The sequence below is a fragment of the Molossus molossus genome, unplaced genomic scaffold, assembly GCF_014108415.1.
Source record: "Molossus molossus isolate mMolMol1 unplaced genomic scaffold, mMolMol1.p scaffold_m16_p_1, whole genome shotgun sequence".
Lineage (NCBI taxonomy): Eukaryota > Metazoa > Chordata > Mammalia > Chiroptera > Molossidae > Molossus > Molossus molossus.
Genome location: NW_023425344.1, coordinates 203,114,144 through 203,127,439, shown reverse-complemented (window position 1 = coordinate 203,127,439; position 13,296 = coordinate 203,114,144). Strand labels below are relative to the sequence as shown.

Here is a 13,296-nt window from a genome sequence, read left to right as displayed (position 1 = left end):
TCCCTCAACTGCATGAGACTGTCAGAGAAGCTGGGAGTCCCCCCCATTTAATTACTGAGAGGAGATTGCCCCCACAGCTTCTGCCTCGCAGTTGGAGGCAGATTCGAAGAGTGATTTTCCTTGTTAGTATTCTCCTTGCCACCTGGGTGGGTAGAGCGAGCTAGCACCAGAGAGAGAATTTGGGCAGAGTGGGCGTGTTGATGTAGGGAATGAAATGACAATTTTCCCCTTCTGTTGTTACATCTCCCCTAATGCTGGAGAAACTCGATTCTAATTGCATTACAGAAATGAATAAAAAATGTTCCAGCAAATGGGGTCAATACTGATGGTTTGGCAGGGAAAATGCAAAGATCCTCGAAGCAAACTCAAGAAGCTGTGCAGAGGACTGGGCTGGGCCAAGGCGTTGGCCCGTGCCTCATCTGGGATGGGGTTACTCTGGGGACCCAGGCGTGGAAGTGAGGTCAAGGTCCAAGGCTTTGCTGCTCCTGCTCTGTTTGCCTGGAGAAAGGTCAGGCCGGCGGTGGGATGCAGGAGTCGTAAAGACCGAGCAGGATGGATGTGAGCAGCCCTTCCGAGCTCAGGGCACGGCGATGGACTCACGGAAATTGTAAATGGAGTTCAGATGTCAGCATGGGGCTCCAGGAACCAATGAGCACCTTCCCTTTCTAATTTCCATTAGTGGACGTTGGTCAGCCTCTTGGAAAATGAAGCGCAGGGCAGAAGCGCCGAGGGTCCCCATTGCACAGGCTCTGTCTTGCTGACTGGGAAGGCAGCTCATAACCTGCCACCTACTCCTATGTAACCGCCAGGCACTGCCGCCGAGCTGGGGGCCACAGGCTCCAAAAGCCACTGTGAGGACTGAAGGCTTTTCCTAGGAGGGAACAGGAGTTTCAGCAGTGGGGTGGGGCACTGTGGCGTGCCGGGTGCTGGTAGGACATAGAGAGGGGCGGGAGTCACACAGGCCTGGGTCGAATCCCAGCTCTTCCACTCCCAGCTTCTTCCTCTTTGTCCTCCTCCTCATCGTCTGCAGAATCCACACCGCACACCAGGCATTGTCTGACCACTTTCCATCCATCCATCCACCCATCAGCGCCTCACAACAGCCCTGTGAGGTAGGGACCCCTCTTTCTTCCAGTGTGCAGATGGGGAAACAGTCACAGGGCGATTAAGGAACTTAACCACGATCACCACTTTCTAGCTGTGTGATTTTGGTCAGTATTCTGACTCACGCTGTAACTCAGCTAGAAAGTGGTAGAACTGAAATTTGAACCCAGGCTGTCTAGCTCCAGAGTCTTCTCTGAACCACTTGGAATAGGCCAGACGTCACCTCTCTGAACCTCAGTTTCCACTCATGTAAAATGGGGACAGTAATACCTAAGTCGCCAGGCACAGGATAGGGGCTTAATAAACAGCTCCCTCCTCTGGCTTTGGGTCTTAACATTCTTTTAGTCTTGACTCTTAATTTTAATTTCTCAGAGATCCATGGACCCTCTCTCTGGGGATATGCACACTACATATATAAGCCTACACATGTACACAGCTCTTTGCACACTATTTCAGGGGTTCATGGATCCTCTGAAACCCTTGCAGGGTCTTTGGACCCATGATAAGTAGTTTATGCCATGTGCTCATGTTTATCTATTCAATTTATACTTTGTTGCTCACTGTTATGCAAATGCAAGGGATAAACATGCAAACGAGGTGGTTGCTACCTGGAGGAGCGTGCAGCCTAGTGGCTGGAGGTGGCCTGTTACAAAACTACTACAATAGGGTGTAGCTGCTTGACAGGCATCTATGAAGCAGAGCCGGATAAAGAGGAGAGGCTGTTACTTTAGCCACACCCACTGACCAAGTGTTAATGTGAAATGAGCTCCACACGCAAGAGTGAGGGGGGATGGCCTGGAAGGGTGTTTCAACCCAGTAGTTATTAAAGGCCTACGTGGTCCATCACAGCCCTGTGCTGCCTGGTAGACGTGTCCGAAGCAGCTCCTGTCTTCGTGGAGCCTGCAGCCTTGCTGGGAAGGCAAGTCTAGTGCACTCGGAGTCCTTGGACAACAGCCGGGAGAGGAGTGAGACAGACCCCCTCAGGCAGGAGAGAAGCTGTGACCTGTGACCCCTCGAGGGGCTCCGTGGGGTTTGAGCTGGCTGGAAGGGCATCTTTGGGGTGGGTGGGAGAGGGAAACCCATCAGCAAAGATGGGGAGCCAGCCGGGCCTGCGCATGGCGGGAGGCAGGTGGCTGACCTGACCACAGTGGGCAGCTCGGGGCTGGGAGAGGGGGAGGTGAGGCCGGCTGGGGGAGGCAAGTATTAATCCCCTCGGGCTGCTCCTACAAAGCACCACAGCCTGAGTGGCTTAAACAGCAGGAGTTTATTGTCCTGCAGTTCTGGAGGCTAGATGGCTGAGGTGCAGGGGTCTGCAGGGCTGGTTCCTCCTGAGGGTTGGGGCAGGTCTGTTCCAGGCCTCTCGCCTGGCTTCTGGCAGCCCTTTAGCCTGTGGCAGGTAACTCCATTCTCCATGTGGCGTTCTCCCCTCTAGGTGTCAGTCCCCAAACTCCCTTTTTGTAAGGATGCCAATCATACCGGATCAGGGCTCAGACTAATGACCTCATTTTAACTTATCTCTGTGAGACCCTATCTCCAAACAAGGTCTCGTTCTGCATTTCTGGGGGTTAGGAATTCTACATATGAATTTGAGGAGGACACAATTCAACCCATAATGGGTGGGTGTCAGTCCCCCACGGGCTCTGTCACCTACCCGTGAGAGAATGGAGACCCAGGGTTGGGGAACTTGTGAGAAGGAGACATGGTGGTGAGCAGGTGAAGGGTGGTGCCCAGGACGCTGGTGCCGGACGAGAAGCTTGTAGGCCGTGGAGCACTTAGAGCGAAGCCCTGCAGGCCCTGCCCCTCCACTGCTCCCGCTCCACCTTCTGGAGGCCAGAGGACCTCCAAGTCCACCAGAACCTGGTGAGAGCTCATCCATTGTTGACAGCCCTCAGGACCCTGCAAAGGAACATTACTTGAGCTCTGGGAAGGGGCACAGGGACGTCGACTTTCTTCCAAAGCCACCTTCCTGGAGCCTTGTTTCTCGGCTCATGGTGGACACTGGCCTGGGGGTGAAAGTCGTGGTTGACTCTGCCAGGACTTGCCGTGCAATCTTGGCCAAGTCCCTTTGTCTCTCTGGTCCCACTGGGTGTAGGATGGATCATCTCTGTGTGGAAGGAAGAAAGATGAAACAATGAATGAGAGTGTCCAGGAGAGCATAAAGCTTCATACAGGTGCAGCTGGCACTATTTTTCTTCTCCTGGTACCATATCCCCTGGCCCAGAACTGCCAGCCTCGGCGGTCCTGCAGCCACCCACACCAGAGCTGCCCGCCTCCGGCCATCCTCTTTGGTTGCCCAGACGCCAGATATTTCCTGAGGATCACTGGCATAAGCACATCTCCTTCCTGCTTTCTTTCTCCTTGTGAGCCAGGGCAGCGGGCATCCTTACCTCTGCAGACAGAGCTCAGTTTAGTCACATGGTGGGGGGTTGAGGCACTTTGAGAAGCTGAGTTTTTTGAAAATATTAGCCCATATCAGACTGGATGGGCTGAGTTATGCTGCAGCGACGAACAACACCCAAACCCCAGTGGCTTAAAACAAAGTTTTATTTCTTGTTTACATTACATGTCCACTGTGAGCTAGCCGTGCTCCTTGTCCCTCTCACCCCAGCACCCAGGTAGATGGAGCAGCAGCTCTCTGCAACGTTGCATGTTGTCATGGCAGAGAGAAGAGGGCTCTGGGGGTGTCGAAGGCAGAGGGCCAGAGTAATTAGTGAGCAGTAGCAATGCTTATCACAGGTGCCACACAGATGCCACACTAATCACAAATCACAGTCCAAGTGTTTCACTGAGCGCCTGATAACCTAATATCAGAATCATTGGGAAGACTCCTTACAACACAGACTGCTGGGCCCCAGCCTCAGAGCCTCAATTTAGAAGATTTGGGGTAGGGCTGGATAATTTGCATTTCTAACAAGTTCCCAGGTGATGCTCATGCCTCTGGATTGGGAACCAAACTTTGAAAACCACTGGTCTTTCTTATTCAAAGGCTGGTTGCAAAGAGCTCAGCGAGTTGCTTAACGGGTGCATCCCCTTGGTATTCAGGGCTTCTCCTGGTGGGTAACAGGGAGCAAGCAGGTCTCAGAGCAGCTGCAAGGAGGAGAGCTGACCTGCCCGGTCCTCCTGTCTTCTATTCCCCTTGGTCAGAGTTTCCCCCAGGGGGAGGTAACTCCCCCCAAGTTCCAGGTGGTGTCCTGTAGCCCTTTCAGTGGCTGCTTGGAATACCAGTGCGTGCCTCCTGCAGTGTGGTTGCCATCCAAACCCAGAGGTGGAGGATTAGCCAGAAGCCCCAGGTACATGGCTGATGGGTCTGGCTGGGCTGTGACCTGGGTGGGGTGGGTACTCAACATACTTGGACACCTAGTCAGGTTGGCGGGGAAGAGGGACTTCTCCGGCCCAGTGGGTCAGTCTGCACGGGGCTGGCTGAGGGGGAGCCGCAGCTGAAGACCCAGGGGACTGGCTACAAGGGGGGAACTGAGGTGGGTAAGATTTAACCCCATTAAACGCCTCACCATTTTGGGGTTTAGGTAGCTCTGTTTTATTATTGTGGTAGTTTTATCCAGTCGTTTATTTACTTCAATTTAAATTTAGCTCGTATGTTCACTGGTTTCTTTGCTCCTCATCTCTTCTCACATCTCAGTTCCTTCGCAGTTTGGCTCCATTCTTCCTGAAGGGTCTCTTTCGTAGCTCTTCCCTGGAGAGTCTGCGAGCGACCAACTCTCCAGCTCTCTTATGCTTTACGCGTCTGAAAATGCCTTTATGTTGCCCTACTCTTGAAGGATGGTTGAGCAGCCTATAAAATTCTAGCTTTTCAGTCATTTTCTTTCAGCAGTTTGAGGATGTTTTCCCATTGTGTGGACTTTGTCATTGAAGTGCTCTGCCGTTTGCTGCACACGTATTTTTATTCAGTGTTTGCTCCCAAGAGGTCTATGCCCTCCAGGCTATGGATTCGTGTCCTCTATCACTTTTGGAAAATTCTCAGCCATCTCTCTTCAAATATCTCCTTTCCTCCACCCTCTCGATTCTCTCCTATTGGAGCTCCAAAATGTTGGACTCTTACCCCATCCTCTCTCTCTCTCCTAGGCTCTCATTTTTCATCCTTTTATCTCTCCATGTTGCGTCTTGGACATCTTCCTCAGATCCATTTCTCAAATGCTCGAGCTCTGCTAATTAACCTGTCTGTGGAGGTCTTAATTCAGTGATGGGTTTCATTTCTAGGAGTTCTAGTGGTTCTTATCAGATCAGCATGTGTTTCTGTGGTGTCCTGTTCTTTCATTATGAGTTCTAATCCTTTTATTGCTTTAATAATTTTAAACATATTTCTTTTATAGTCTCCCTCAGATAGTTCTATCTTGAGCTATATAGTTCTATTAGCTCAAGTTCCTAGAGTATCAATTTTCCTGTTTGTGGGGACTGCTGGTTCTCCTTTACTGTGGACTGTGTCCTTATGTAGATTGTAGTATGATATATATATATATACACATACACACATACACACACACACACACACACACACACACACACACACACACACGACTGTGAACGGTTTAGTCATTCCCCCCTGGCCCCGTGCCCTGAGTTGAGCAGGAGTCCTACACACACACACTAGTTTTGCATTTTCTTATGAGGCACACTAATGGGTTCCACTGGCTCATGACCAGTCTTCGCTTTGCTAACTTGGTTTCGGAGTCCATACTGTGTGTGATGAAGGCTTAGGGTCTTTTTCCTTTTCAAAAAAACAAGCATTTACGTGAAATTCACCTAGCAGCATAGTAACCATTTTGAAGTGTACAATTTAGTGACATTTAGTGCAGTCACAATGTTGTACAATCATGACCTCTGTCTAGTTCTAAAACATTTTCCTCACCCTTAAAGGAGACCCACACCCATTCAGCAGTCATGTCCCTTACCCCACTCCTGGTTTTATGTTTCTCATGGGTGACTTTCTTCCTCATCCAGAAGCGCTTGTTTTTTCCCGAGGCTGGGAGGCAGCATTTTCAAGTTTCCGCTATGTGGCACTGGCAGCTCCCAAGGCCAAGTCTGCCCTATGCGGGTGTTAGACCCCAGGTTCCCAGCCCGGGCTGGGCCGGGGCAGAGGCCAGCCAGGTCTGATGTTGCCTGGGCCCCTTTCCTTCAGCATCTGACCTTCTGTAACTCCTAGGAACCCACTTAGGGATTTACTTTTCTCTCATTAGAGCTCAGCTATGTATGTTTTGTAAATATTTGAATTCTATTTGGGGGGCATTTTTGTGGCAGGCGGGGCCTATGTTAGCACTTTCTGCCACGTCACTGGAACTGCCCCTGTTTTACAGTGAGAGGTGGGGTGGGGGACTTTTTAACCGGATCCTGTGACACTGATTTCAGTGCTTTCTCGGTCTGATTGCTAACTTCCAACCACGGTGATAAAACAGCAATGTGACGTCTGGTGGTTTACCCAGCAGTTTTCCGTACAGTGTATCACTTACTCTTCGCAGACCAGAGAAGTGCTGTTACTATTACTGTCCTTGGACGCAGAGGACAGAAGCAGGGGAGGATAAGCGACTTGTCCACACGGATGAATGCAGCCCAGGAACTGAGATGAGAGCCACTTCACTCCTGTACTCCCCCTCCCACAGGAGGGAACTGCGGCCAGAAGAGAGAAGTGGGGTCAGACAAGAGGGCAGATGAAGAGGTTCCTACGGAGAGGAAGGAACTGAAGACAAACTGCTTTGATCTCAAAATGTTGCTAAAGTGGGTCCCTGTAGGTGCCCGGGTCAAGGTAGCAAGCGGGGGATTGCTGTGTGTGTGCAGAGCTGTGGATTTTGTCTAGGAGGCTCCCCGGGGAATCCTGCCTGCTGCCATCCCCAGAAACAGCACCAATGATGTCCCTTGGGTCACCAACACCTGGTGCTGAGCTTTGCTGCCTAGAACAACACCCTTTCTTCTATCTGACCATCCATTCATCAACATTCATTAGATGACTATGCCTTGGAGACACTGCTGAGTCCTGGGGATAGACAGATGAATGAAAAGCACTTGGTCTAGAGGGGAGAATGTAGGTTTTTTAAACTTTTGAAAAATCACAGCACAGTATGGTGAGCACACTTTAAATAAGTGGACAAAAAAACGGGGTGTCACCAGGCTGGTGGTGGGGAAGGGATGGCTGCCTACCTTCCCCGACAGGTTCTCGCTGAGTGACCAAAGGTAGTACAGCCACCTCGATTCGTCCCCAGTCTTGTGAGCTTAGATCATGGACGTAGGATGTCCGGAGTGGCTGAGCTCCAGTTGATTCACATTGACCAGACTCATAAAATGAATTCATTTACAGTAAGAAACACAACTACCAAAGATTTGCTCTGGTCCACTGGTTAGTACTTTTTAGGCCTTCAATTAATAATGAGTGAATCATGGTCCGGGTACACCCCCCTTCCTCGAGGCCCAGTGGGTTCTCTGGACATGGCTTCTGTTAGCACCTATTTCAGATTCTTCCTGTTTCCCTGTAGAGCACCACATGTTTGAGAGCCACGTGGCCGCAGCCTCTGGGCCCCTCTGTCATCCTGTCCCACTGGCTGTGATGCTGTCCAGCTATCCCACTCTCAAGTGAATTCCTGAAGCAGAGGGATCATGTTATTCCCAGGGCCAGACACAGTGCCTGGCACCCAGTGCCGAAGAATTATTGATTGAGTGGGTGAGAGAATGAATGAATGAAATAGGCTCATACCCAAATATTGAGAGATCTCCCAGGGAGAAGCCACTAACTCTCTCTGGGGGATCGCAGGGCAGGGGGATCCAAAAAGAATCCCTGAAGGAGGTTCGTTTGGAGCTGAGTCTGAATGGTGAGTTGGAACTTGCGAAGAGAACTAGAGAGGGGCAGCGGTTGAGACAGGGCACCAGTGTGGAGGCCCATCCTTCCCTGTGTGACCTGAGCATGCGATTTCACCTTCTCTTACCTCGTTTTCCCATCTGTACTGAGCACCTACCCCTATGGGCTGTCCTGAGTCACCACAAAGAAAGTGTTTGGTACAGAGCCTGGCACATAGTAAGAACTTGGTGCTGTTAGTCACTGCTTTTGTATTATTTTCTGAGGGAGGGTGTTTTCTGGCAGAGGGGACAGCGTGAGCATAGAGAGGTGGCAAAGAGCAGGCAGGGGCAGGACACGGCCAGCAGGCCACTGTGCTTGGAGCACAGGAAGAATGGGGAAGAAAGTGGTGAGGGGAAGGGGCTGGGCTGGGGCTGGACCCTCAGCACCACACTAAGGAGCCTGGACAACCTCATGAGGTCATTGAGGGGTTGAGCAGCCAGTGACAGGCTCACGGTGGCGTCTGCGCTCTGATGCTCTGGGAGCAGCAGCACAGAGGACCGTGAGGGGCTGAAGGGCAAAGTAGGTGTGTGCAGAGACAGGTGAGCCGTGGACGTCTGTGTTCAGGCACCTTGTCACAGGGAGAGGAGGAGACCTGGGGTCTAGCTGGCCGTGTTTGCTGACCTAGCCCTACACTTCCAGGCTAGGCCCCCCCCCCCCCCCCCCCCCCCCCCCCCAGGGAGTGCCAGCAGGGGCCTGGGTGCTGACACAGCTGTGGAAGAATCTAGGCGCTGCTTCTTAATTACCAGCTGCAGCTGTAATTAAACCTCTGCTCTCCGGACTGGGCAGCCTCTGAGGAGAAGCCTTTATGAGCGTCAGAGCAGTCTCGGGCATTGTGTAAGTCCCCTTGCTGGTTGTCCTGGGCTGGGTAAAGCCTGTGACGGAGTTGACCTGTCCCCAGCCTAACTCCCCATCGCTTTATGGAAACTTTCCAAAGGTTTTCTATGTTCTGAATTCCCTCAACATCTATGTAATACCTCTTCTGATTTCTGGTCCTTGTTGGCTGTTTGCTACTTCTCTAATGTTCTCATTGTGCTGCAAGCCCCACATGACGTGGCCCATCTCCTCCCAGTCTTCCTCTCCCATGCTGGCCTCCTTGCTTTCCTGCATATGCCTCACAGTCCTTCCTCAGCACGTGGAAACCCCATGTGCTGTTCCTCTGCTTGAATGCTCTTGCCCCAGATAACCATGTGTCTCACTCCCTTACCTCCCTGGCATCTTTGTTTACCCCCTTATTCTGTTTTTTTTTTTTAAATCTTTATTGTTGAATGTATTACAGATGTTCCTTATTTTTCTCCCATTGATCCCCTCCTCTCCACTCCCGCCCCCCCCAACCCCCGCCTTTTCCCACACTGTTGTCTGTGTCCATTGGTTATGCATATAAGTTCTTTGGTTTATTTCTTCCCACCCCCCAACCCCCTTCTCTTTGAGGTCTGTCAGTCTAGCAACCAATTTGTACTTCTTAATCCCTTCACCTTTTTCACCCATTCCCCTAACCCCCCCTCCTATCTGGCAACCAACAAAATGTTCTCTGTATCTATGAGAATGTTTCTGTTCTGCCTGTTCATTTTGTTTGTAGATTCCATTGTTAATAGATATGTATTCATTGCCATTTTGTTTGTTCATATATATCTTTTTCTTCAAAAAGACCCTTCAACATTTTATATAATAATGGTTTGGGAGTGATGAACTCTTCTAACTTTTTCTTGTCTGGGAAACTCTTTATATGGCCATTGATTCTAAATGACAGCTTTACAGGATAGCGTAATCTTGGTTGTAGGTTCTTGCTTTTCATCATTCTGAATATTTCTTGCCACTCCCTTCTGGCCTGCAAAGTTTCTTTTGAGAAATCAGCTGACAGTCTTATAGGAACTCCCTTATAGGTAACTAACTGCTTTTCTCTTGCTGCTTTTAAGATTCTCTCTTTGTCTTAAACCTTTTGCATTTTGATGATGATGTGTCTTGGTGTGGGCCTCTTGGGGTTCATCTTGTTTGGGACTCTGTGCTTCCTGGACTTGTATGTCTGTTTCCTTCACCAAATTAGGGAAGTTTTCTGCCATTATTGTTTCAAATAGGTTTTCGATTTCTTGTTCTCTCTCTTCTCCTTCTGGCACCCCCAAGATGCGATTGTTGGCATGCTTGAGGTTGTCCCAGAGGTTCCTTACACTATCCTCATTTTTTTGGATTCTTTTTTTTTTTTGCTCTGATTGGGTGTTTTTTTGCTTCCTTATATTCCAAATTGATGGTTTGCTTCTTGGCTTTACCTACTCTACTATTGAATCTGTGTAAATTATTCTTTATTTCAGTTAGTGCCTCCTTCATTTCTGACTGTACATCCTTCATTTCTGACTGGTCTTTTTTTATGCTCTTGAGGCCCTCACTAAGTTCACTGAGGTTCTCACTAAGTTCTTTGAGCATCCTTATAAGCAGTATTTTGAACTCAGCATCTGTTAGGTTGCTTATCTCCATTTCACTTAGTTCTTTTCTTGGAGTTTTGTTCTGTTCTTTCATTTGGGACCTGTTTCTTTATCTCCTCATTTTGGCTGCCTCCCTATGTTTGTTTCTATGTAGTACCTAACGAGAGGTATGGGGCTATCTGAGACCAGATGCTGCTTGTTTGAAAGAATTTAGGAAAACCTGAAGCAGGATCCAAGACAGGCCAATCCTATGGTTAAGCAACTGGCAACAGCTTGGGTGGGCCTGAAAGTTGGGTGGGGCGGGGCCTCAGGGAGTCAGCAGGGCGGGGCTACCAGTGTGAGCCAGGTTGCTGGAGTCCCAGATATGGCAGCTGTTTGCCGCCCCAGGGAAGGGCTCACCAAAGGAACAAAGGCCTCTGACAGCAAGTTTGTCCCCAAGAAAGCCCCCTCTCCAGCCCTCGCTCCAGTGCCAAACAGCTCATTTCTTCCCTGTATGTCTCTGGCGCCCCTCGAGTTGCCTCCCCTCCAAGCTGAGAGGGAGAGAGTCCGATAAGTCCGTGCGCGGGCCCTTTAAGAGGAGCTGCCTGGGGCTCCAGCGGCCTCAGCTTCCCTGAGCCTCAGTTCCCACTGGTTTTTCCAACCAAAAGTTATGAGGACTTCTCTTCCTGGCACTGGAACCCTGAGTGGGGTGCCTGGTGTGAGACGGGGACCCCTCAGTCCTCAGAGAGGACCTTCCCAGCTGAGGGGGTTCCTCCTGATTTTTATCCGTCACACATGGGTGTGAGACCAGCCTATCCGCCTCCGCCCCTCCTACCAGTCTCAATGTGGCTGCTTCTTTAATTCCATAGTTGTAGGACTTCCATTCAGCTCAATTTCAGGTGGTTTTGAATGATGGTTGTTTTTTAGTTTAGTTGTAACTTTGATATGATTGTGGGAGGACGTGATACCGTTTACCTACGCTGCTATCTTGACCGGAAGTGCCCCCCCCACTTTAAATTAACACTATCATTGCCTGACATAGAGATATAGAATATATGTTGTTTTTTATTTTCTGTCTTAATTCCCCAACTGAAATATGTGCTCAATAGGAACAAGGGACTTCGATTTGTTCTAGCTGACATTCCTACTCCTAGAATAGTACCTGGTATATAGTAAGTGTTCACTAAATGACAAATGAATGAATGAATGAATGAACGAACAAACGAACAAATGAACTGTAAGCTCCCAAGGCCAAGAGCACCCTCCAGTTGCTTCTAATGTGCCAGGCACAGATTGGTGGCTCAGGAAATACTGAGGTACCAGCAGTCTGTTCCAGTTTTGTCTTGTCCCCTCCCATATTTTTTGACACTTCCCTCTATGACCCCCACTGCTGTTCACTCAAATGCTGTACCCTGGCTTCTTCATGCTGAAACGCATCCTTCCACATCTCGCTTCCCCTGGGTCCCACTGCAGTCTGTCGATCCTCTACGCCCAACCCAGGCACCTGCATTCTCCATACTCTGCGACTTTGTCCAGGCTGTCATTGCTTCCTAGAACCCCTGGTCCTCCTCTCTCCAATTTCTGTCTACTGGTCCTTGGAGACTCATAGCAAAGCTGTGGGGTCTCTGGGAAGCCCAGCCGGCACCTCCCTCTCCCCCTCGCAGTGCTGATCTTAGCCCCTGATACCCTTGTCACCCTTACTGTTGTCAGCTTCTTTAATCTCTCTCCCTGGACAGTGAGCTCCTTGAGGGCCCAGGCTGCAGAATACTCTGTGTCTCTAGCACCCAGCACAGGGTCCAGCGCGGACACATGCTTTGTGCAGCCTGGTTGACTAGAAGGACATGTGGACTGGCTTTTCCTGGGTGCCTCAAAGGACACCCAAAGGAGTGGTCTCTGGACAGGCCCTGAGACCCCAGAGTGGAAGGTGGCCTGCCTCAGATAGGGCCCTCATCCCCATGCACTACCCCGTCTCTTGGGTTCCCAGAGCCCCTCCCAGAGTTCTGGTGTCTGCACCCCACATCACATGTGTGTGAAGGGTCTGGGGACCCCACTGTGGGGCTCCGCGGGGACTGAGACCACTGTCCCAGATCCAGGGAGCCAGCCCTCTGGGTTGGAGCCGAGCCAAGGCAGTGCAGCTCCCCTTACAATGCCTGGTTTGTCAAGCTCCTATTTCCTCCTGGCTCCTGGCCTTTGTAGCAGAAGGTTTCAAAAAGTGGCTATTAATGGGGTTCCGCAGATGATGGGCACTCCGTCGCCAAATCTGTTCTAAGCTAAGGGAAGTTGAGTGGCTTCAGTGGGGGTGAAAATGATGACTCAGAACCCCCTCTGCCTCCCAATGGCCACTTCGGTGTTCTTGTCCTTGAAGAACTCTGATCAGCTGCCTTCCCGGGGGTGAAGACTGGTGAGGGGGGCTGGACACCCCCATACCATGCTGGCCAAGCATTGGCTAAGATTCACGGAGGGCCCGAGAGCCAGGTCCCCTCACCCTGTGCCATTGCACATCCCGCTGTCCCCACCATGTCTGTGTCTGCGGGTAAGAATGACAGTATTTAACTACTGTAGGTATGGCATGCCTTCCAGTAGGTAAGAACAGACTGGGACCCTGGGCGCCTCTTCTGGAGCTAGGGGTTAACCCTGTAGGTGCTGGTAGAGGGGCAGGGTGACAGCCACTTACCAACCAGAACAGACATATGTTAATGTTTTAACATTTGATAGTACTCTTCTTCCCAGTCTAAGTCTTGGCCTGGACTGGAGCACCTGGGTCTCATTTGACCTGGAGCTGTGATCTGGAGCTGTGAGTAAGGGGCATCGCGACTTGAGCATCTGTGTGTGTGTGTGTGTGTGTGTGTGTGTGTGTGTGTGTGTGAGAGAGAGAGAGAGAGAGAGATTGTGAGTTTGCATGTGTGGGTGCTGCTCACAACCCAAAAGAGGGGTGTCTGTGCAGCATGCTATGCCAGACAA

The 13,296-nt window shown here is 50.5% G+C and overlaps 1 protein-coding gene across 3 annotated transcripts in view; it reads left to right on the top strand.

Moving 5' to 3' along the window:
• Positions 1-13,296, top strand: part of MEGF11 (multiple EGF like domains 11) — a 223,635-nt gene that overhangs the window by 9,599 nt on the left and 200,740 nt on the right. The gene's annotated exons all lie outside the window — the stretch shown is intronic.